The sequence below is a fragment of the Rhinichthys klamathensis genome, unplaced genomic scaffold, assembly GCF_029890125.1.
Source record: "Rhinichthys klamathensis goyatoka isolate OS25496 unplaced genomic scaffold, OSU_Roscu_1.1 h1tg000254l_1, whole genome shotgun sequence".
NCBI classification, from domain to species: Eukaryota; Metazoa; Chordata; class Actinopteri; order Cypriniformes; family Leuciscidae; genus Rhinichthys; species Rhinichthys klamathensis.
In genome coordinates this window covers 2,692,891-2,719,227 of record NW_026606776.1, presented here as the reverse complement: position 1 = coordinate 2,719,227, position 26,337 = coordinate 2,692,891, and the positions used below count along the sequence as shown (strand labels likewise).

Genomic DNA, 26,337 nt, shown 5'->3' with positions numbered 1-26,337 from the left:
TGCGGTGCCACCGGCTTGGGCCCGTAATCGCTGCTCGCAGCTATATTTTTTTTTTTTTTTCTCCTCTTTTATTTTTCTTACGACTATTCGGGCACTTTTGGGGCTCTTAACGTGCACGAAAACTCTTGAAACTTTGCACACGGGTCAGAACCCGCGGCCATCAGGGTCGGGGTGAAGATGGTACCCGGGCGTGGCAGGGGAGCTCGACAGCGCCCCCTGGAATGGGCTCCGAAAACTTGGTCCATAAATCAAACACGCTTGTATGTAAGAATATGAAACTCGGTACACATATAGATCTCATCGGTTCATATATACTTCATGCTCTTACTTTTTACCCCAGCCCAACAGGAAGTCGGCTATTTAGGGTTGTTTGTAAAACGCATGCAATGGAATTTAAAGTACTTCTCCTAGAGAATTCAAAGAAATGCCACGAAACTCGGTCAGCATGAACTCAAGACATTGAGGATGAAAAATTGCGAGGGGATTTTTGATATCTCGAACGGTTTGGCCGTGGCGAGGAAACGAAATTATGGCGAGAAACGTGAAACAGGAAGTGTGTTATAACTTCTACATACATTAACTGATCTTGATGAAACTTCAGCAGTGTGTTCGCTGTAAGAGGCCGATCACATGGATGTGACTTTTGTGAGTCAAAGTTATAGCGCCACCAACTGGCAGCAGGAAGTGTGTCACTTTCAAAATGCTTTGAAAGCACCCTCTTATTTTTACCCGATTTGCTTCAAACTTCACTACTATAATGTAAACATACGCCAGATGTAGACCTGTGAATGGATTCTTGATATCTTTGATACTGTTACCGTGGCAACACATCAAACTTCAAAATTCTTTTTTGAGGCTTTTGAGACTCTTAGCATGCTTGAAATTGCATGAAACTCGACAGACATGTCACATATATTAGCCAGTAGACATGTGCAAAGTTTCAGGAACGGGCGTGGTGCAGGGACTCAGTAGCGCCACCTTTTGACAAAAGTGAGAGGGTTAGTTTCATAGTTTTACCTGCAATCTTAAAACTCGGTAGGCATATTGTTCAGATCAAGCCGGACAACTTTCTAATTTACAGATTTTGGTTCCGAACAACAGGAAGTCAGATATTTTGGTTTGAATGGGATGTTTTGGAGTAATCTCTGTCACTCTCTCCCTCTCTCTGCATACCTCTGTGTCTGTGGGGGGAGGGGGATGTGTCTGTTTGAGTGACAAAGCTTTTAATTATTGTTGATCAAGGTTTTGGGGGCTTTTGGGGCCCTTAACATCCTCTAAAACTCTTGAAACTTTGCACACGGGTCAGAACCCGTGGCCATCAGGGCCGGACTGAAGCTGGTACCCGGGCGTGGCAGGGCGGACCGACAGCGCCCCCTGGACTGGGATTCGAACACTTGTCCATAAATCAAAGACACTTGCATGTAATAATATGAAACTCGGTACACTTATAGATCTCATTGGGTTGAACAACTTTCGTGCTCTAAGTTTTACGACATCCCAACAGGAAGCCGGCTATCATGGTTTGTTTGGAAACGCATACCCCTGAAATTCTATTTAATTCTCCTTGGGAATTGATCGGATTTCAAGCAAACTCGGTCAGCATGACGTCAAGACATTGATGATGCTAAATTCCGGAGGGATTTTTGATATCTCGAACGGTTTGGCCGTGGCGAGGAAATTAATTTTATGACTAAAAAAGGACACATAAAGTGTGTTATAACTTTGCTCGTTTTACCTACAGTTACAAAACTTGCCACACATATTGTTCTCATCAAGCCAATCGACTTTCTAATTTAAAGTCATTAGCTCAGAGCAACAGAAAGTCAGATATTGTAGTTTGAATGGATTTCTTGTCCCCCTGCCATTCTGTTTGTGTGTGTGTGTGTGTGTGTGTCTGTGGGGGGAAGGGGGAAGGGGGAAGGGGCTCTTTGAGTGATAGTTTAGTTTAAACACCAACTCATACATAGGGCCATACTGCCCTCTTGTGTTCAAAATTATATACATATTTGGTATGTGACTGAGGATCGAGAGCTTTTAAATACGGACGTCCACATTGATAATGGTGGCGCTTGCAGAGCGCTCGAATGAATAAATTAACTAAACGTTCGCTCAGCTCTGCTCGCTCGTCGCCATGGACGCGCACCGTTATGAATGCCCAGTGTTTCCCCTAGGATTTTTTTTCAGGGGGGGGGGGTGGGGGATTGGGGGAACTGCTAGTGTTGCGGAGCAGGTGTATTACGAATACGTGGTGTAAATTTTTTAGCAATCAAAAAGCATGTCTAATTAATTGAAATAGTGTATTATGAATCATTAAACGTATACAATATTTAAAAAAATATATGAAAAAAAATGTCACACTAATTCTGTGTTGTGTTTTTTCTGGTAATAAAATGAAGACATAAAACACAAATTTTATCATTTATCATCAATTTTAATCATATGAAATTAAATAAACTTTTTGTCAAATAACGTGCTGCACAATGAGCTTTACTGTTAAAATTAAAACATGGATTATTCCTTAAATTCAGTTTTGATGATAATTTATTTGGATTAGTGTTAGTATTATTACATTGGGACATATCTAAATTCTACTGTACACCGGTAATATATTTCTGTCAAGTTAAACCGAACTTTTATTTTGACGGGTTGCCGTGAAGACATTTTGAGTTTGTTTGTTTATGTCATAATGATAGTTTTTCTCAAATGAAGCGGTTAAATGATCACGAAGTGACTTTCGGAGTGGATCTAGAGCCTAAATACTAGTATCTATTAATAGGTACTAGTATCTAAAAGGTAATTTTCTCTCTCTCTCTCTCTCTCTCTCTCTCTCTCTCTCTCTCTCTCTCTCTCTCTCTCTCTCTCTCTCTCTCTCTCTGAGCCAATATGGCAAGCCGTTTTAACATTTAATCATTTTAACCTACTAGTCTCTATTTTCATGCTACTAGTACTTATTTTTTAGATACTAGTATCTATTCCATTAAGTACTAGTACTTATACATTAGCGACCAGTGCTTATTCTGTTTAGAATATTCAAAGTGCTTATTCAATTTTTAAGCTTATTTATATTTTCAGAGCAGAAAATCCGATTTTTCTGCTTATTCAATATTGCATCTAAAATGTAAGTGACTTGACGTGTGTGTGTGTGTGTGTGAGAGAGAGACATTGTGTCTGTTACAGTGACAAGAGTTTAACCCTTTAAGGCCTTGTCTTTTTGGATATATATCTTTTTTTTTTTTTATAAAAAAAAAAGTGCATACACGCCATATATTTTAAATGTATTGTTTGCTTTAAATTAAATTAAGATTGTATGTTTGGTAATTGAACCTAAATAAATTTAAAACTAATGTGCTATATTTCAGATAAATATATTTGTTTTCCTTCATTTTAATCAACACTAACTTTATTCTCATCTGAATTATAAATAACTTATTTCTGTATAAAATAAAAAATCCCGAATAATCCAGACCAACCAGAGCGCACTATTTCTACAACATCATCAGTGTTGAAGCAGAACTACCAGAGCCGTTCGGCAGATAGCGAGCAGATATTTTGTGTCACGTCGTGCACAATAACCCTAAAGGCACCAGGGTGGCGGTGCCACCGGCTTTATATATATATATATATATAAATATAGCTGCGAGCAGCGATGAAGGGCCAAAGCCGGCGGCACCGCCACCCCGGTGCCTTTAGGTAACTAAAGGCACCGGGGTTGCGGTGCCACCGGCTTGGGCCCGTAATCGCTGCTCGCAGCTATATTTTATTATTATTATTATTCTTATTATTTTTCTGCTACCTTTTGGACACTTTTGGAGGCCTTAACATGCTCAAAAACTCCTGAAACTTTGCACACTGGTCAGAACCCGCGGCCATCAGGGCCGGGCTGAAGATGGTACCCTGGCGTGGCAGGGGGGCTCGACAGCGCCCCCTGGAACGGGGTCCGAAAACATGGTCCATAAATCAAACACGCTTGCATGTAATAATATGAAACTCGGTACACATGTAGATCTCCTCGTTTCATATATACTTCACACTCTTACTTTTTACCCCAGCCCAACAGGAAGTCGGCTATTTAGGGTTGTTGGTAAAACACACGCAATGGAATGTGAAATACTCCTCCTAGAGAATTCAAACAAACGGCACGAAACTCGGTCAGCATGAAGTCAAGACATTGAGGATGAAAGTTTGCGAGGGGATTTTTGATATCTCGAACGGTTTGGCCGTGGCGAGGAAACAAAATTATGGCGAGAAACGTGAAACAGGAAGTGTGTCATAACTACTGCATACATTAACTGATCTTGATGAAACTTCACCAGTGTGTTCGTTGTAAGAGCCCGATCACATGGATGTGACTATTGTGAGTCAAAGTTATAGCGCCACCAACTGGCAGAAGGAAGTGTGTCACTTCCTAAATGCTTTGAAATCACCCTCTTATTTTTACCCGATTTGCTTCAAACTTCACTACTATAATGTAAACACACGGCAGATGTAGACCTGTGAATGGATTCTTGATATCTTAGATACTGTTGTCGTGGCAACGCATCAAACTTTAATATTCTTTTTTTATGCTTTTGAGACTCTTAGCATGCCTGAAATTGCTTAAAATTGCATGAAACTCGACAGACACATCTCATTTATTAGCCAGTAGACATGTGCAAAGTTTCAGAAACGGGCGTGTTGAGGGCTCAGTAGCGCCACCTTTTGTCAAAAGTGGGGGGATTAATTTTATCTACAGTAATAAAAATCGGTATGTGTATTGTTCTCCTCCAGCCAGACAAGTTTCTAATTTACACTCAATAGCTCCAACCAACAGGAAGTCAGATATTTTGGTTTGAAAATTGTCATTTTATGTCTCTCTCTCTCTCTGAGCCTACGTCTCTGTGTGTGTGTGTGTCTGTGAGTGTGGGGAGGGGGAGGGGGGCTAGATTAACCATTTGACTGCTGTGTTGTTTGGCCTGCATTAAAAAAGAAAATAAATGTCTTACGCCTTGTATTTTTTAAATAAGTTGTATTAATAAGTAAAGGCATATAACCAGTTGAATTGTAGTGCATTGAAAATAGTTTTATATAATTAGTTTATTAATTAAATTAACTTGGTCCATAAACTTCGTCAGAAAATTTGGTCCATAAATCAAACACACTTGCATGTAATATTATGAAACTCGGTATATAGATCTCATCGGGCCAAACAACTTTAAGCCAGCCCAACAGGAAGTGGGCTATTTTTGTCTTAATGTGGATGTTTTGCAAAACCAGGCTCTACATTTTTACCCACTCCTCTTAAGTGGTTTATTTTATTCCCACCAAACTTTTTCAACATGATGAAAATACATTAAAGAAGCATAATTGTGAATATCTATTGAATATCTCTAATTGTTTTGCTATGGCGAGGGATTAAAATCATGTAAAAAAAAATAAACACTAAAAGCCTCATATCTTCTAAAAATTTAATTATACACCATTTATTTCTAGATAAAATTATACAAATATCACAACTAAACCCATTTTATTCTTGTTTTCAATTTAAGAGTAATGTACAAGTTTAAAAACAGCCAGGATGCACTATTCAGTTAAAAAAATAAATATATCAAATAATACATAGGGCTATACTGCCCTCTTGTGTTCAAAATCAGGTAGGCCTATTGTATTTAAATATATTAGGTAGCCTATGTGACTCCGAGAATATTTTCTCACCGGTTATTTGACGTGTAAAACGTGTTAAATCGCTAAGTTAAAAGTGAAAGTAAAGTAAGGACGTCCGCACGGACATTTATAGTGGTGGCGCTCACAGTGCGCTCGAATGAATTTCTATGGAAGTAGAAATGAAAAAACATTCGCTCTGTTTTGCTCGCTCGTCGCCATGGACGCGCACCGTTATGAATTCCAGTGCAGCCGCATACTTTTTAGTGTCACTAAAATTAGCGCCATATCGGGGACCGATTGCTTCCGGTTTTCAGGGAAAAGACAACAACAAAAGAGTAAATGACAGATTCGCTTATATAGGCGCTTTTACACAAAATATTCCGTCATAATTTTTCCAGTCAGCTCTTCACTCTCGTGATTAATGAATTTTGACTCCTGTTGCTGATCTTTGCTGCAACTTTCGTTCTGCTCACAATTTAGTAAGCAAATACGTTCAAGTTTTAATTGTAGTGACTAAATGATTTTATTATACACACACCAAATTGACGGTGGGGGGCCATGGTATATTTAAATCTGCCAATTGTAATATCTGCTGGGCACCCCTAGTCTAGTCTTATTAAATGTATGCTTCATCTTTCATTTTTAATTTGTAAATTTGATCAATAAATTCAATTATTTAGAATAATAAGACACTATATGGCTGTTACTCTAGGTAGGGGTGATCAAATTAAATCGTTTACACTGAAAAATAACAATGCATTAAATAATGTGAGATTGTTTTAAATATGAGTTGGAAAGAATGATACTTTTAAACATAACACTAAACCGTCATTAGGTGTCGCCAGGCGACCGTCTTAATGAGTGAGTCATTGATTCATTCGTTCAAATGATTCGTTCGAACGACTGAGTCATTCATGAATGAGACAATACATGTTTATGGATTGGTCATTGAATCTTTGAGTCAATCGATTCGTTCAAAATGCTGAATCATTGTGTCTCTTACAGCGACAAGAGTTTAACCCTTGTTCAAGTTTAAGGCCTTGTCTTTTTGGATATATATCTTTTTTTTAAATTCCAAAATATGCATACAACCCATATATTTTAAATGTATCGTTTGCTTTAAATTAAATTAAGATTGTATGTTTGGTAATTTAACCTGAGATGAATGTGCTATATTTCAGATCAATATATTTGTTTTCCTTAAAATTTGAACTAACACTAACTTTATTCTCATCTGAATTATAAATAACTTATTCCTGTATAAAATAAAAACACATTAGAATTTTCTTTTTTAATCAATGTAGAATGTGTAATTGAAAAATAAACAGATTAGGGCTCTGAGGACAATAAATGAAAATCAATGCGATATGGTGAATGTCCAAAAGATGGCTCCCACAGACTGTTTTAAATGGGGTTGGATAAATATTTTTTGCTTTTAGACAGTGTGTGCGTGTGATTTTAGTTGGGTGACAGTTGTAGGTTACAGTTTGACAAGAGTTTATAGTTTGACAAAAGCACTTTGTTGTGTTTTATTGCGAGTGTACACAAATATAAGTAAACACTTTGCAGTTTGAATGATGTCCTCTATGAACAAAATGACGGAGTATGTTTTTATGTGTAACAGTTCAATCGCACCCGCACCCGCACCCGCACCTCACCCACACACACACACACACAGACACACAGACACACACACACACACACACACACACACACACACACACATATTGAAACCTGAGTGAAGTACAAAGCCCATAATGAAGAATAGTTTAGCATCCAAATACATCGCAAATGTTGAAACAGTTTGATTCTAATGAGAGAGTTACGTGAGCCAAACACCACCTACTTTCACTTTCGCTTTCAATTATTTCGGTTATTTCTTAATTATAGTTTTTTTTTATTCTTGTTCTGTTCTGAATATCATTAAATTTAAAGAATTGCTTGTGTAATATTTTGAGTGTATCATCAAAACAGATTAATTCTCTCGGTTTAGTGATTCCCTAGTTATTTTTTTATTGTTTTCATTGTTCTAATCCGGTAAGGCAAGTGATATATATATATATATATATATTTTTTTTTTTATATATATATATATAATTTATATATATATATATATATATATATATATATATAAATATAGCTGCGAGCAGCGATGAAGGGCCAAAGCCGGCGGCACCGCCACCCCGGTGCCTTTAGGTAACTAAAGGAACCGGGGTTGCGGTGCCACCGGCTTGGGCCCGTAATCGCTGCTCGCAGCTATATTTTTTTTTTTTTTTTTTCTCCTCTTTTATTTTTCTTACGACTATTCGGGCACTTTTGGGGCTCTTAACGTGCACGAAAACTCTTGAAACTTTGCACGCGGTTCAGAACCCGCGGCCATCAGGGCCGGGGTGAAGATGGTACCCGGGCGTGGCAGGGGGGCTCGACAGCGCCCCCTGGAACGGGGTCCGAAAACATGGTCCATAAATCAAACACGCTTGCATGTAATAATATGAAACTCGGTACACATGTAGATCTCCTCGTTTCATATATACTTCACACTCTTACTTTTTACCCCAGCCCAACAGGAAGTCGGCTATTTAGGGTTGTTGGTAAAACACACGCAATGGAATGTGAAATACTCCTCCTAGAGAATTCAAACAAACGGCACGAAACTCGGTCAGCATGAAGTCAAGACATTGAGGATGAAAGTTTGCGAGGGGATTTTTGATATCTCGAACGGTTTGGCCGTGGCGAGGAAACAAAATTATGGCGAGAAACGTGAAACAGGAAGTGTGTCATAACTACTGCATACATTAACTGATCTTGATGAAACTTCAACAGTGTGTTCGTTGTAAGAGCCCGATCACATGGATGTGACTATTGTGAGTCAAAGTTATAGCGCCACCAACTGGCAGCAGGAAGTGTGTCACTTCCTAAATGCTTTGAAATCACCCTCTTATTTTTACCCGATTTGCTTCAAACTTTATGTGTATAATGTAAACACACGGCAGATGTAGACCTGTGAAAGGATTATTGATATCTTAGATACTGTTGCCGTGGCAACACATCAAACTTTAATATTCTTGTTTGATGCTTTTGAGACTCTTAGCATGCTTGAAATTGCATGAAACTCGACAGACACAGGTATGCATATGGTTCAGATCAAGCCGGACAACTTTCTAATTAACTGTCATTAGCTCAGACCAAGAGGAAGTTAGATATTTTGGTTTGAATGTGGATGTTTCTGAGAATTTTCTCTCCCTCTCCCTCTGACAGAGAGAATGCACCCTGCCATTCGTGTGTGTCTGTGTCTGTGTCTGTGTGGGGAGGGGGGGAGGGGCTCTTTTAGTTTAAACACAAAATTATACATAGGGCCATACTGCCCTCTTGTGTCCAAAATTATATTTATATATACATTATACATATATTTGGTATGTGACTGAGGACCGAGAGCTTTTAAATACGGGACATTGATAATGGCCACGTGCAGAGCGCTCGAGGGAATTCCTATGGAAGTAGGAATGAACTAAAAAACGTTCGCTCTGTTCTGCTCGCTCGTCGCCATGGACGCGCACCATTATGAATGCCAGTGCAGCCGCATACTTTTTAGTGTCACTTTAAAATTAGTGCAATAACGGGGCCGATTGCTTGAATTGTGAGTTCAATAGTCTATTATTTTTCACGGAAAACACAACAACAAAAGAGTACAATGATAGATTCGCTTAAATAGGGGCTTTTACATAAAATAGCCTATTCCGTCATCATCTTTTCAGTCAGCTCTTCACTCTCGTGATTAATGAAATTTGACTCCTGTTGCTGATATTTGCTGCAACTTTCGTTCCGCTCACAATTTAGTAAGCAAACACGCTTCAAATGTGTTTTTATTTTATTTTTGTGTATATATATGTGTGTGTATATATATGTGTGTATATATATATATATATATATATATATATATATATATATATATAGCTTATGTTTCAAATATGAGTTAATTAACAATCGTTGGAAAGAATGATACTTTTAATATCACTAAACCGTCATTAGGTGTCGCCAGGCGACCGTCTTAATGAGCGAGTCATTGATTCATTCGTTCAAACGATTCGTTCGAACGGCTGAGTCATTCATGAATGAGACAGATTATGGATTGGTCGTTGAATCTTTGAGTCAACCGATTCGTTCAAAATGCTGAATCATTCAGTAATGAGAACGCGTTGCTGTGAGATGCTCGATGGTTCTGCTGTGATCTTTGTTTAACTATTTTCGCTGCTGAAACAGAAAAAAAAGTCAATATTGCATCTAAAATGTAAGTGATTTGACGTGTGTGTGTGTGTGTGTGTGTGTGTGTGTGTGTGTGTGTGTGTGTGTGTGTGTGTGATTGTGTCTGTTACAGTGATTGTTTAACCCTTGTTAAAGTTTAGGCCTTGTCTTTTTGGATATATATCTTTTTATATAAAAAAAATAGCATACAACCCATGTATTTTAAATGTATTGTTTGCTTTAAATTACATTGAGATTTGTATGTTTGGTAATTGAACCTGAATGAATTATAAATGAATGTGCTATATTTCAGATCATATATTTGTTTTCCTTAAAATTTGAACTAACACTAACTTTATTCTCATCTGAATGATAGATTATTTATTTCTGTATAAAATAAAAACACATTTGATTTTTCTTTTTTAATCAATGTAGAATGTGTAACTGAAAAAATAAACAGATTAGGGCTCTGATCGAGGACAATAATGTCAAAAAAAGAATCAGGGCATGTCTCATATCTTTCTAAAATGTAATTATACACCATTTATTTTTATATAAAATTATACAAATATTAGAACTAAACCCATTTTATTCCTTTTTTTCAATTTAAGAATTATTTTTAAGTTTAAAAACAGCCAGAATGGTTGTTTAGTCAAAAATAATAATAATCCAAATCATATATAGTGCTATACTGCCCTCTTGTGTTCAAAATCAGGTAGGCCTATTGAATTTATATATTTATATATTAGGGATGTTACTATGGGAATATTTTCCCACCGGTTAATCAACGTGTGATTGTGTAAACCAATTGTGTAAACCTCCCGCTGGGGGGTTTAAAAACACTAACTTGAAAGCGAAAGTATAATATGGACGTCCGCACGGACATTGAAATGGTGGCGCTCGAATGAATTCCTATGGAAGTAGAAATTAACTAAACGTTCGCTCTGTTCTGCTCGCTCGTCGCCATGGACGCGCACCGTTATGAATGCCAGTGCAGCCGCATACTTTTTAGTGTCACTAAAATTAGTGCAATTTCGGGGGCCGATTGCTTGAATTGTGAGTTCAATAGTCTATTATTTTTCACGGAAAACACAACAATAAAAGAGTACAATGACAGATTCGCTTAAATAGGCGTTTTTACATAAAATAGCCTATTCCGTCATCATCTTTTCAGTCAGCTCTTCACTCTCGTGATTAATGAAATTTGACTCCTGTTGCTGATATTTGCTGCAACTTTCGTTCAGCTCACAATTTAGTAAGCAAACACGTTTCAAATGTGTTTTTATTTTATTTTTGTGTATGTGTGTGTATATGTATGTATATATATAAATATAGCTTATGTTTCAAATATGAGTTAATTAACAATCGTTGGAAAGAATGATACTTTTAAACATAACACTAAACCGTCATTAGGTGTCGCCAGGCGACCGTCTTAATGAGCGAGTCATTGATTCATTCGTTTGAACGACTGAGTCATTCATGAATGAGATAGATGTTTATGGATTGATTGGTCATTGAATCTTTGAGTCAACCGATTCGTTCAAAATGCTGAATCATTCAGTAATGAGAACGCGTTGCTGTGAGATGCGCGATGGTTCTGCTGTGATCTTTGTTTAACTATTTTCGCTGCTGAAACAGAAAAAAAGTCAATATTGCATGTAAAATGTAAGTGATTTGACTTGTGTGTGTGTGTGTGTGATTGTGTGTGTGATTGTGTCTGTTACAGTGATAAGAGTTTAACCCTTGTTAAACTTTAGGCCTTGTCTTTTTGGATATATATCTTTTTATATTAAAAAATAGTCATACAACCCATATATTTTAAATGTATTGTTTGCTTTAAATTACATTAAGATTGTATGTTTGGTAATTGAACCTGAATGAATTTTAAATGAATGTGCTATATTTCAGATCATATATTTGTTTTCCTTAAAATTTGAACTAACACTAACTTTATTCTCATCTGAATGATAGATTATTTATTTCTGTATAAAATAAAAACACATTTGATTTTTCTTTTTTAATCAATGTAGAATGTGTAACTGAAAAAATAAACAGATTAGGGCTCTGTTTGATGACAAGAAATGAAAACCAATGCGATATGATGAATGTCCAAAAGATGGCTCCCACAGACTGTTTTTAAATAGGATTGTTTGATATTTTTTGCTTTTAAACTGTGTGTGTGTGTGTAAGAGATTTTGGTTGGGTGACAGTTGTAGTTTACAGTTTGACAAGAGTTTATAGCTTGACAAAAGCACAATGTTGTGTTTTATTGCAAGTGTACACAAATATAAGTAAACACTTTGCAGTTTGAATAATGTCCTGTATGAACAAAAGGACGGAGTATGTTTTTATGTCTACATTGTTCAATTACGCCACACACACACACACACACACAAACACACACACACACACACACACACACACACACACAAACACTATTTTTCTAATCAGATCAGGCAAGTAATATTCTGTCTTGTCTCTTAAAAAAACAATATATATATATTTATGTATATATATATATATATATATATATATGTGTGTGTGTGTGTGTGTGTGTTTGTGTGTGTATATATATAAATATAGCTGCGAGCAGCGATGAAAGGGCCAAAGCCGGCGGCACCGCCACCCCGGTTATAGTGCCACCAACTGGCAGCAGGAATTCTGTCACTTTCAAAAAGCTTTGAAATCACCTGATTGCTTCAAACTTCACTACTATGATGTAAATGTAACGGGTATTAATTATAACTTGTTTTAATTTTAAATTCACACAAAATCCAAATTTTTCTGTTAGATATATATGTAAGAAAAGAAAAGAATTAATTTATATATATATATCTATGAGGTTTGCGTTCGTCGCAGTTGTGACGTCATTGTCGCGTTGCGCGCGCTCTCGCTTCAGTCCGCGGGAGGTCTGAGCGGAGCGAGGTATGTAATGTGTGCACTCCTGTTCAAAAGAGTGTTATAAGTGAAAATAATCCCTAATAAAATGTGATTTGATTTCGTTAAAATGTTAAGGAGTATGTACAAGTATGTGATTTTTCCTTGTTAAGCTGTTTTTCCTGCATAAGTGAAAGTTTAACCGAGTGAATGCAGTATCACGCTGTTAGTATGTTAGTGTGAAAGTAGGCCTGTGAAGCGTGTCTGCTGATATCTTTTCTATGTTCAAATGTTTGACAGGAGAGGGCTGATTAAAAACACACTACATTGAATGCAACAAATAATTACTGCATTTTTCAACTCATGCAGGTATGGTTATAAATTGTTTTTGTGATTTCTTTGTGTTCAACCGTATTGGTTATATAAAATGCTGGAATATGGGTGATTTAAAGATGTATATTTTATGAGTTTGATGAGTGTCAATGTATGTTCAGAGATGTATATATATATATATATATATATATATATATATAGATATATATATATTGTATATTGTTGATACATCTGATGTGATATTAATTATTACTATTTTCTTTTTATTCTTTATGACTGTAAATGAGATTGTACAATGTGAGCTCGCTTCAGTCCGCGGGAGGTCTGAGCGGAGCGAGGAGAGGGCTGATTAAAAACACACTACATTGAATGCAACAAATAATTACTGCATTTTTCAACTCATGCAGATAAAGAACCTCTGAACCAGCGATTCGACTCCAGTCTTTATTCATCACACAACACAACACAACGCAGAGGGGTAGCCGAGTCGTAATAGCAGAGACACGCGAGCCCGAACCGGCTACATTGGTGCCGTGACCCGGATTCCCAGAAGGATCGACGTCAGATTGACCGCCGGTCGTTGCTGAGTACAACATATTTCGTTTTTGGACTGAGTTGAATTCTTCTTTTCCTGTCTAATCTGCTGGAGAGAGAGGTACAAAGACTGAGTATTACAATACCAAAAAAAAAAAAAAAAAAAAAAAAAAAAAAAAAAAAAACTTTCATTGTCATATTGTTTTAACTGTTTTTGTAACAATGTCTTATACTTATGTTGTGGAAGATATGCAAGATGAAGTATACATTGGTGGGGGGAGAGGGCAGTTCTTTAGGGATATGGCTCACACTCCTGGAGCCGCAGGTATCGCTGACTCTCCAGTGTTTTGCTCCACACGCATACAAACTGATAGACAGGCTCCCAAGTCAGAAACAACTTCCACTGATTTAAGCAACCTCATTACACAGTTAGCACATGAAATAGGACAGTCCATTTCAGCACAGCTAAAGAAGGGAAGTGAGAATGAGGAGAGAATGACTAGCAGCCAAAATGTAGGGTTAGGACCACTTTCTGCTGATCCTCATTCACTAACCATGACTGGTGTAAAATTGGTGATGCAATCTGATGTGAAAGAGCCACCAAGCTTTCGTGGCGATAGCACAGATAAACTTTCTATCCACGAGTGGGAAGAGCAGATTGACCTCTATTTAAGAAAGAGAGGTGTGCCGACAGGAGAACAGGCTCAGGAAATTATGTCAAGACTTGGAGGGAGAGCGAGAGACATAATCAAAATCACATTACGCAGTAACCCATCATTAAAATCTGGTGAAGACCCAAGAGTTATTATTGATATCCTAAAGCAACACTTTAGTGAACTGACGTATTCTTCAATGCCACTCGCTGACTTCTACAACACCCTACCCACAGTGGGAGAAAACGCGATGGATTACTGGATTCGCTTGAATAAAGCTGTTGACGTGGCAGAGGAGTGCTTGAAGAGGCAGGGACGCAACCTTGAAGATCCAAGTAAAGAGGTAACCATGATGTTCGTTAAGCACTGCCCAGACTCAGCTCTTTCTGCAGTGCTCAAGTTCAAAACTGCTGACAAGTGGAAAGCTAGTGAAATTCAGGAACGCCTCGATGATCACCAGACACAACTGAAGATTCAGCAGCAACGAGCCAGATCGAAACGTTCAGGTGCTGAGAGATATGCTTCTACAAACGTCCAGGCTGCTGCAATTGATGAATCAACTCTGGTGGGTGCTTCAATGAGACCACAAAGCCAAATGGACGCTGTGAGTGATGTTGGCACATCGTCTGATGATATCAGCATCCAGAGTCTCATAGCTCAACTTGATCGTGTGTTAAAGCAGAACCATCAAGCAGCAGTTAAGGCACCATACATGTCAAGCGGATTCCAGTCTTTCCGAAAGCCATGCAAAGTTTGCAAAGCGACTGACCACTCTACTACCATGCATTGCAGGCGAGATGGGTTGTGTTTGTATTGCTTCAAAGCAGGACATTGGAAGAGAGAGTGTCGTAAGGCAGGATCTGGAGCCAGTGGTCCTGGTATGCATTCAAGCCAGGAACAACCACCGTTAAACTAACAAGCCTGCATATGGAGAGGGAATGTGCGGGTGAACAAAATCAAACCCTCAACGAAAAAGATGATGATGATTGGGAGCAGTGGTATGAGCACACATCTCAATCAGAAGGTGTTCAAGTAGTTCTGCAGAATTCACAAAGAATTGAACTATTTAGTGAACTATTTTATGCTCCAGTAATCGTGAATAAGACATTCAGAGTCAAGGGAATGTTAGACTCCGGCTCCATGGCTTGTACAGTAAACGAAGCAACAGTATCTAAGATGATTGAAGAAAATGTAATTACTACAGGCAAGCAGTTAAAGGAGCAAGTCATTCTGATTGGCTGTGGGGGTCATCAGACTCATCCTAAATGTGTGTATGAGGTGGAGATAGAAGTGTACGGTGTGCAGTGTTTCGTTCCCATTCTTGTGGTCCCAGGGCAGAAAGATGACCTCATTCTCGGATCTAACGTCATAAAGTATCTCATGCATGAAATGAAGAGCAGTGACGACTATTGGAAGGTGACCACTCAGGCCTGTGATATGTCGTTGTCTCCTGACGCTTCTCAATTTCTTGATATGATGGCAGGGTTGACAAGATGGCAGGGTGTCGATACTCCTAACAAGATCGGGACTGTGAAGCTGACACAAGCTGTAACACTTTTGGCTAGACATGAACATCTTGTATGGGGCAGGCTGCCGACCAACACCCCTATGTCCCCCGGAAGCACAGTGATTGTTGAACCTACATCTTCAAGATCCGTGCCGCGAAATATTCTGGTTGGTCGGGTGGTTACACCTATGTGGGGTGACAGATACGTCCCCATGAAGATAGTGAATCTTTCTGATCGCCCTGTGACTTTGAAGAGGAATTGCAAGTTAGCTGATGTATCGCCCTGTATCGCTGCTGAAGATTTTACAGTTTTCCAGAACTCCAGTCATGTTGAGGCTAGTGAACAAGTAATCAGTTATCTAGAAGCAGACAGTGAAGATTTTGGGAAGCAACTTGCAGAAGTTGGTTTGAAAGATATAGACCTCAGTTCGTGCCAAATCAGTCATTCTACCAAAAGAGAGTTAGTTCAGCTTTTAGTTAGCTATAATGACATTTTTTCAAAACATGCATTAGATTGTGGTGAGGCGAAGGGCTTCTCTCATCGTATCCGCTTGATGGATGAACGACCATTCCGCCTTCCTTACCGGAGAGTTCCACCAGCTCATTACCAAAACCTGAGGCAGGTCTTGACGGAGATGGAGAATCAAGGCATAATAAGGAAATCCATCAGTGAATTTGCATCACCATTGGTCATGGTATGGAAAAAGGATGGCAGTCTGAGAATTTGCACTGACTTTAGGTTGCTCAACGCCAGGACTCTAAAAGACGCGCACCCACTCCCGCATCAATCAGATTGTCTGGCAGCTCTGGGCGGAAATGTCTATTTTAGTACTATGGACTTAACCTCTGGCTTCTATAACATTCCCATGCATGAGGAGGATAAAAAATACACAGCATTCACCACACCACTTGGATTGCATGAGTACAATCGTATGCCACAAGGTCTGTGCAATAGTCCGGCTTCGTTTATGCGAATGATGCTGAGTATATTTGGTGACATGAACTTCACCCAGCTATTGTGTTACTTGGATGACTTGCTGGTAATTGCAGCCACTGAGAAGGAGGCCTTAAGTAGGCTTGACGTGGTATTCCAGAGACTCCGCCAACATAATCTGAAGCTGAGCCCGAAAAAGTGTCATCTTATGCGCACTTCTGTGAGATTTTTGGGACACATCATCGAAGGGGGTGGGGTTGCTGTGGACCCAGAAAAGGTGGGTGTGATTTCCCGCATGACCAAAGATGATCTTATGGAGGATGACGGAGTCACTCCTTCTGTGAAAAGAGTAAAGTCTTTCCTGGGTATGGTCTTTTATTATCAACATTTCATATCTAATTGCTCTGCCATTGCCAGACCATTGTTTGCCCTCACTGCTGGACAGAAGAGAAAGGGTAGAGGAAATGTCACAAGAAAGGCTGGTACTTTCAGAAAACTAAAGCCCTCCGACTGGACACTCGAGTGTGATGCAAGTTTCAGCGATCTAAAGGAGAAGCTGTTGAACTGCGCAGTCCTGGCACATCCTGATTTCTCAAGGCCCCTGATTCTGTCCATAGATGCCTCTTTAGATGGTTTAGGGGCGGTATTGTCTCAAATACCCCTGGGCGAGGACAAAGCAAGGCCCATCGCTTTTGCAAGTAAAACACTCAGTGCTTCGCAGAGGCGATATCCAGCTCACCGTCTAGAATTCTTGGCCCTCAAGTGGAGCGTCTGTGAAAAGTTTAGCCATTGGCTTAAAGGCCACACATTCTCTGTCTGGACGGATAACAATCCTCTGACATATATAATGACTAAACCGAAGCTTGATGCCTGTGAACAGCGATGGGTCGCGAAGCTCGCACCTTATACCTTTGAGATACGCCACATAGCAGGCAGCAAGAACATTGTGGCTGATGCTCTCAGTCGAGACCCCTTTTCAAAGACAATTGGCCATAGGCTGCTCAATGAACAATATGAGAGTTTGTTGTCTGAAGCTGAGGGTATTAGTGAGGAAGGGATTCAGGATACTTTCCGACTAAAAGTTCAATGTCAGCGGCAAGGGTCGGAGACTGACCCAGGAGAGATCTTTCCAGTGATTAGCCCAGGTACATGCAGTGTTGGCGACGTTCATGCCATTTGTGAAGCTCATGACAACTGGGAACGGGCAGCAGAGTCTAGGGCAGTGCAGTTGATCCAGTCTGTTCAACAGTTTGTACCATCAAGTCTGGACACATTACCTGAACTCTCGCTATTAGAACTTCAACAAAGACAGGAACAGGATCCTACCATATCTGTGGTCGCTCCTTTTGTGACTCGCAGGAGAAGACCTTCCAGACGTGAGAAAGCAAACCTCAATCCAAGTGCACTTTCTCTCAGTAAACAATGGGAGAGACTTACCTTCCTGGATGGCATACTTTATCGAGTGAGCAAGGACCCGTTGAGTAAGCACAGAAGACATCAATTTGTGCTCCCTCAGAGTCTTAGAGCCAAAGCGCTGAGTGGCATTCATGACCTCGCTGGACATCAAGGGCAGGCAAGAACGCTTCATTTAGCGAGGCAACGATTTTACTGGCCTAAGATGGAGCAGGACATCAAGTCTTATGTTAAATGTTGTCAAAGATGCATCCTCGCTAAAACGCCTGAGCCATCCGCTAGAGCCCCGTTGGAGAGTATCAGAACTTCAGCACCCATGGAATTGGTATGTTTGGATTTCTGGAGCGCAGAAGACTCTAGGCAGAACTCTGTTGATGTGTTGGTGGTCACGGACCACTTTACAAAATTAGCTCACGCATTTCCATGTGCAAATCAGACGGCTAAGCAAGTTGCCAGAAAGCTGTGGGATCACGTTTTCTGCGTCTATGGCTTTCCTGAGCGTATACACACTGATCAGGGCGCTAATTTTGAGAGTGGTTTGATCGCAGAGCTATTAAAATTGTCAGGAGTTGCTAAGTCGCATACCACAGCATATCATCCAATGGGCAATGGTGGAACTGAACGATTTAACAGGACTCTAGGAGCTATGTTGCGTTCTTTGCCCCTCAATGCTAAACATCAGTGGCCGCAACAAATTCAGACTCTAACATTTGCTTATAATGCCACTGTGCATGAAACAACAGGTTTCTCACCTTTTTATCTCATGTTTGGCCGTGTGCCGAGACTTCCGGTAGACGTGATGTTCAAACAGGTACTCCGAGATCCTGTGGTGGTTGATTATAGTAGTCACGCCAAGACACTAATCTCTCATCTCCATGAAGCAGCAACTATTGCGCAACAGCATGCTGTCAAAGAACAGAAAAAACAAGCTCAGGGATATAACAAGAGAGTAAAAGGCACTCACCTAAGTGTTGGAGATCGTGTGCTGATTGCTAATAAGGGAGAGAGGGGAAGGAGAAAACTTGCCGACAAGTGGGAGTCAACCCTGTATGTTGTCATCAACCGGAATCCCCAGACACATACCTACATGGTACAGGATGAAAAAGGAGCTAAGAGAGTTGTACATCGCAATCTTTTGTTGAATATCAGCTTCTTACCCATTCAGACGGAACTTGGAAGAGCCAGTAACCCGTATCTCAATGACTGTGATGATGATGGGGAGTCAGTTGCTCATCCGCAGCTCCAGGATTCTGCAGATTCCTTGGAAAGTGAAAGTTCAGAGAGACGGACAAGCCTCTGGGTATTAGACGGAACAGAACATTTCTTGGGTCAAAGCTCACAAAGTGAAACTGGATCTGTGCAGTTCTATACTGAGGGTGAACAGCTGAGTCAAGATGGTGATTGTCCTGAGAAGCTTTGTGATGATGGCAGGCATTTTACAGAGCCTTTTAATGATCAGACAGACTGTTTTAGTCTTGATTGTGACAGAGACAATCCCATAGTGGAGGAAAGAGACAATCCCATGGTGGAGGAAAGAGACAACCCCATAGTGGAGGAAAGAGACAATCCCATAGTGGAGGAAAGAGAGATGTCCAATACAGAACAGCCTAGTTCAGAGACTAGAGACCAAGACACTCAGGGTGTAGAGCATACTCAAGAACGAGTTACACGTGCTGGAAGAGTGGTTAAGAAGGTCAATCGTCTTATTGAATCTATGGCACAAAGACAGTTAAATATTAAATCACTTACAAACACATTGGGTAGAAAGTCCCAGTCACTACTCACCTTGTTTTAAGAGTTATTCTATAGTCTAAGTTCATATTCTCTGATACACTCGAGTCTTATCCCTGTGACTGTAGAGTAATGCATTTGATGTGATATAGATGCTATACATTTGACTTGGATTTATGGTTTGAAACCTGGTGTGGTGTAAAAGGCATCATTTTATTCTGGGAGTTTTTTAAGGCCTGATCACCCTTGAATTTCTCTCAACCTTTTAAGAAGGTAGCAATTTCAGGCTGAAATGGGTAGAGACATTTTGGAGACCTCAGTCAAGTGTATGAGTGAAGTTGGTTGAGTCTTTGGGATTTTGGTGAATTCAGAAGGGGGTGAATGTAACGGGTATTAATTATAACTTGTTTTAATTTTAAATTCACACAAAATCCAAATTTTTCTGTTAGATATATATGTAAGAAAAGAAAAGAATTAATTTATATATATATATCTATGAGGTTTGCGTTCGTCGCAGTTGTGACGTCATTGTCGCGTTGCGCGCGCTCTCGCTTCAGTCCGCGGGAGGTCTGAGCGGAGCGAGGTATGTAATGTGTGCACTCCTGTTCAAAAGAGTGTTATAAGTGAAAATAATCCCTAATAAAATGTGATTTGATTTCGTTAAAATGTTAAGGAGTATGTACAAGTATGTGATTTTTCCTTGTTAAGCTGTTTTTCCTGCATAAGTGAAAGTTTAACCGAGTGAATGCAGTATCACGCTGTTAGTATGTTAGTGTGAAAGTAGGCCTGTGAAGCGTGTCTGCTGATATCTTTTCTATGTTCAAATGTTTGACAGGAGAGGGCTGATTAAAAACACACTACATTGAATGCAACAAATAATTACTGCATTTTTCAACTCATGCAGGTATGGTTATAAATTGTTTTTGTGATTTCTTTGTGTTCAACCGTATTGGTTATATAAAATGCTGGAATATGGGTGATTTAAAGATGTATATTTTATGAGTTTGATGAGTGTCAATGTATGTTCAGAGATGTATATATATATATATATATATATATATATATATAGATATATATATATTGTATATTGTTGATACATCTGATGTGATATTAATTATTACTATTTTCTTTTTATTCTTTATGACTGTAAATGAGATTGTACAATGTGAGCTCGCTTCAGTCCGCGGGAGGTCTGAGCGGAGCGAGGAGAGGGCTGATTAAAAACACACTACATTGAATGCAACAAATAATTACTGCATTTTTCAACTCATGCAGATAAAGAACCTCTGAACCAGCGATTCGACTCCAGTCTTTATTCATCACACAACACAACACAACGCAGAGGGGTAGCCGAGTCGTAATAGCAGAGACACGCGAGCCCGAACCGGCTACATAAACACACGGCAGATGTAGACCTGGATGTAGACCTGACCTTTCAGAAGGTTGCTCTCGCATACTTTGTGGTTGATATGTGCCCTCAATGCACACTTTTGCAGAGCCCACACTGATACAAGCTCTACAGCACACTTCTTTTCGACAGTCAAAGCAGGGTTACGTTTTTGCACGTCGTGCACAATAACCCTAAAGGCACCAGGGTGGCGGTGCCACCGGCTTTATATATATATATATATATATATATATATATATATATAAATATAGCTGCGAGCAGCGATGAAGGGCCAAAGCCGGTGGTACCGCCACCCCGGTGCCTTTAGGTAACTAAAGGCACCGGGGTTGCGGTGCCACCGGCTTGGGCCCGTAATCGCTGCTCGCAGCTATATTTATCATTATTTTCTGTAAAACTGCTTTAAAAGAATTATAATAAAAAAAGGTCTATACAAATAAATTTGACTTGACTTAAAGGAATAGTTTAAAAAAAAAATTACTCACCCTCAAGTTGTTCCAATCCTGTATGAGTTTCTTTCTTCTGCTGAACACAAAAGAAGATATTTTGAAGAATGTTGATAATCAGACATTTAATGGTAGCCATTGACTTCCATAGTATTTTTGTCCTACTATGAAAGTCAATGGCTTCGTCAACTTTCTGGTTACCAACATTCTTTAAAATATCTTCTTTTGTGTTCAGCAGAAGAAAGAAACTCATACAGGTCTGGAACAACGTGAGGGTGAGGGTTAGGGTGGGACATATTGAAGAGGTTGTCTTTTAATAGCCAATAGCCTTCTGTGTATATGTCACAATCATGAACTATGATTTGATGCTCATTGCTAGTCAGAGGCAGGAGAGACATTCTCAAATTTCAGTCTAGAGAACATTTTATTGAAAAAAAAAGTTGGTTCCAAGATTATCAATACTTTGGTCTGTTTTTCAAGAAGAGAAAGTCTATGTATTTAAAGTCGGCAGACAGAAGTTGCGATTGTCTTTTCTCCCTATTGTGGCATATATCCGAGTAAAACTGCTTCTCGAACAAGAAGAAATGTTGGGCAGAACTTGACTTTGTCTGGGAATTGTTTGGATGGTTTTGGTTTGCTATTGCTGTGATGTCATGTGAGTGACAGGTTGTCCCGCCCTCACGCCAGTAAACACATCATCAGAGAAGAGATTCCCTTCTTTTACATGTTGAATTTCAGCTACTCTGTTCCTGTTGCTGGTTTGTGGCCCCTAGGTGAAGAACAAAGTGATATGAATACTTTGATACCTGCAGCAATTACATTATTAAATTAAAAAAGTATGAAATGACATACTTCGCCATGCATGGCACTTAATGCTTTTGAGGGGGTGGGTGAGTGTGTGTTTGTATAGGCACATTGTCATGACCTTTTTCTTAGGAGTTTTTAATATTTTTATTTTACCTTTTTGATATTATATATTGTAATGGTATATGTTTTAATGCATGTTCTGATGTTTTATGATTTCGTCTTAATTATAGATTGTTGAATCTCCTGTCTGCACAACAAATGTACCCACAGCTACTAATAAAGACACTTTGACCTTGAGATGTCACTGCAAGAGGAGGAGAAGATATTTTGATTAAAGATTACGAGGGTGCATTAATATAAAAACATATTTGAATGATATGCATGGATAAATCATTTATAATAAATACTTCAATATTCCATTTAAAAAAAGAAAATTGAATTGTCAATTTAGATTTCATGGTGACTGACTTTAAATCCACATATCTGAATTTATATACGCTACCTTATAGATGGTATCAAAGCTAACAGACATTTACTGGGGTCTTTAACTTGACTTGTTTAGCTTGTTTATCTGCACTTTTCTGATAGCCCACGTGAGTGATGGGTGGCTGTACACATTGCTCACAGAATACAGATCAGCAAGAGAGAGAGAGAGAGAGAGAGAGAGAGAGAGAGAGAGAGAGAGAGAGAGAGAGAGAGAGAGAGAGAGAGAGAGAGAGAGAGAGAGAGAGAGGGAAGGAGGGAAAACGTGAATTGGCAACAGGAAGAAAAGGATGTCAAGTGGTGATGAAGGAGAAAACGATCTTGATGGAATAAGGAAACATACTTGTGCAGAGACAGAAAGGGCGGAGTGTAGAGATGGATGAGAGGATGAAAAGAGAGAACGAGAAGCCCTGATGCATCTGAGCATGAGTTATGAGCTCTCTGAGCCCTCCCTTACCCTGACTCATAAATATCTGTGCGATAAATTCTCCGGGGGAAGCAGAAACTCACAGCACAGATCATTGGTTGACAGGCACAAATATACTCTATAAGAAATCTCCACAGTAACCTGTGTGAGTGACATTTTTGTGCAGTAAACGGTAAAACTATTACTGCTATAAACTGTTTATGATTATGAAAATAAATGTAAATAATATGATAACAAATACCAGTTTGCAATACAATCACAAATGGCCGTACCCGTTCTTATGTTAAAAACTAGGTGGAGAAATAGCCAGGAATGGTTGTTAGGGTGTTGCTAGGTGGTTGCTAGGTAGTTGCTTGCGTGTCCTATGTGGTTTCTTACTGGAAATAGGGATGCACAATATATCAGTACGATATTGGTTATCAGCTGACAATTAAAAACATCAAATGTTTTTAATATACTGTATATCGTTATCGTCTGATACTTGATATTTAATTGTGCATGTTCATTTCTTCTATTTTTACGTTTAGATTACCTTTGGCATCATCTAATGGTATCTTAAAGTTAATCTTTAAAAACATTAATAATTGAATAATTGTAATTTAAATATAATCTTTAGCAAATCTCGAAATTGTTATCCATTTTTTAATTTTGTACATTATAATGTTGTGTTGTCTAAATTCACTTGTAGCATTTAAAAATATTTTTGGTTATTTTATTATTTATTTTATTGTTTTTATTGTTTTATTTTAGACCAAACAGTATACAGTTCTTATATTGGCCATTTATCAGTTATCAACAAATAACTTGGCATATTGGCTTAATTTTTTCAGTGCATTCCTACCCCCTTGTCTTAAATACATGTATTAATCCATATTAGCGTTGTCATCAAGTATGAGAAATAGTGCTTCCCTGGGCATGCATTTTTTATAAATACATTTTTGATGAGATGCTTGATGTGAAATGGACTCCCTACAACCTCCATGAATCAGTTTCATGGCAGGTTATGGTTAATGGAGACTGGTCACAGCTGAAAGGCCCTTTATGATGACCTTTCTTTCCTGTCAAGGACGATGCTAATCTGATGGCATCAGTCGCTCCTCAGGGTGACACCTGCAGCAGTGCCAAAAAGGGGTTTTAGCAAATTAGATCTGGAACAATCCAACAGAGACATACAGTCTTCTGGGTCAACATGCGGGGCATTGCAATTCATTCATCTAATGGGATGTAGTTATCTCAACATTAATGCAATCAACACTTACGGTGGCCTTTGATATATAAAAATCATAATAACTATTTTTGGTATTAGTCTCTGATATGGGCTTTAAATCATCCTAGCGTTAAAGAAAAGTTATCTTTAAAAACACTCTTCTGAACCGAGATGTTATTTGACATGGTAAAAGTTGTCTGACATTTTTAGGGCAGGACTGTCTTCCTGCAGTCACATTGATCCTTCAAAATTACAAAGATGGGCTTATTTTTATATTTCCTGTATCTTTTGCCTAAATGGAGTTCATTTCATTGTGACTGGCTGTCAGAACATATCGAATCACACATTACATAGCAGATGCACTCCACCTCTTAGAGACACCGTTCAAATGTACATCACCGAAATGGACGTTTTAATAGCCGTGGGCTGTTTTACAGAGCACCCATCCACTGAACTGTGATCATGGGGTCTTTCTCTTCCCGTCTTTGTCCATTTCTCTCTCTCTCTGTTCGCTGATCTCATTTAGTGTTGTATTTGCTGTTTAAATTTAAATGAAGGTGAAGGGTAAATCTCAGACCCCCTGTACACAACCACCTGCTCCTGTTCGCCTCTCCCGTCGGGAGCTTAAACACTGAGCGTGACTCACCTTTTACATGCTTTTTCATCCCAGACACACACACACATACACACACACACACACACACGCACGCACGCATACACACACACACACACACACACACACACACACACACAAACACACACACAGTTATATACTGAGAATTATGTGTTCTTCCATATATCAAATGAAAGTTGTCTTTTTAAAATATGTTAAATGGAAGTAATGTATGTAAATGTATTCAATATAATTAAAAACAAAATATGATAAAATTATTATATTTATACCTAATTTGTATTTAATTTATATATTACATTATAGGACAGTTTATATTAAGTGTCTTTAACTACTATGTACTAACATTTAAATTAATGATTTGATACAATGCAATGTGTACATGTTTTGTATTTACATATATTTACATTATTACTTATTTATCATTTTTAAAAACCTGCATGTAATTACATTTGCAATTGATTACTGTAATTACATCTATCGTTACACTGTGGGACCATACAAGTGGGACCATATTATAATACATTACATATTACACACACTGACACACACACACAGAAACACACACACACACACACACACACACACACACAGTATGTGTTAGTATACAGTTGTGGTCAGAATTATTGGCACCCCTGGTAAATATGATCAAAGTAAAAATAAATTGCATTATTTATCCATTTTGATCTTTCATTCAAAAATTCACACAAAAATCTAACCTTTCATTGAAGTAAATTAAAAGAATTGAAAGTGGAGCGAAACTCATTATGAAATAACTGTTTTTTTCCACACACACACACACACACACACACACACACACACACACACACACACACACACACACACACACACACAGTTATATACTGAGAATTATGTGTTCTTCCATATATCAAATGAAAGTTGTCTTTTTAAAATATGTTAAATGGAAGTAATGTATGTAAATGTATTCAATATAATTAAAAACAAAATATGATAAAAATTCTGACATAATAGTTTCAATGAAAAGCTCTTAAAATATCATAAAGCCATTACAAACATTCAAGCCATTTATCACACATGAAGCGTAC

General features: G+C 38.6%; 1 protein-coding gene across 1 annotated transcript in view; it reads left to right on the top strand.

The window, feature by feature from the left end:
* cdk15 (cyclin-dependent kinase 15) overlaps positions 1–26,337 on the top strand; it is a 91,292-nt gene that overhangs the window by 43,986 nt on the left and 20,969 nt on the right. The gene's annotated exons all lie outside the window — the stretch shown is intronic.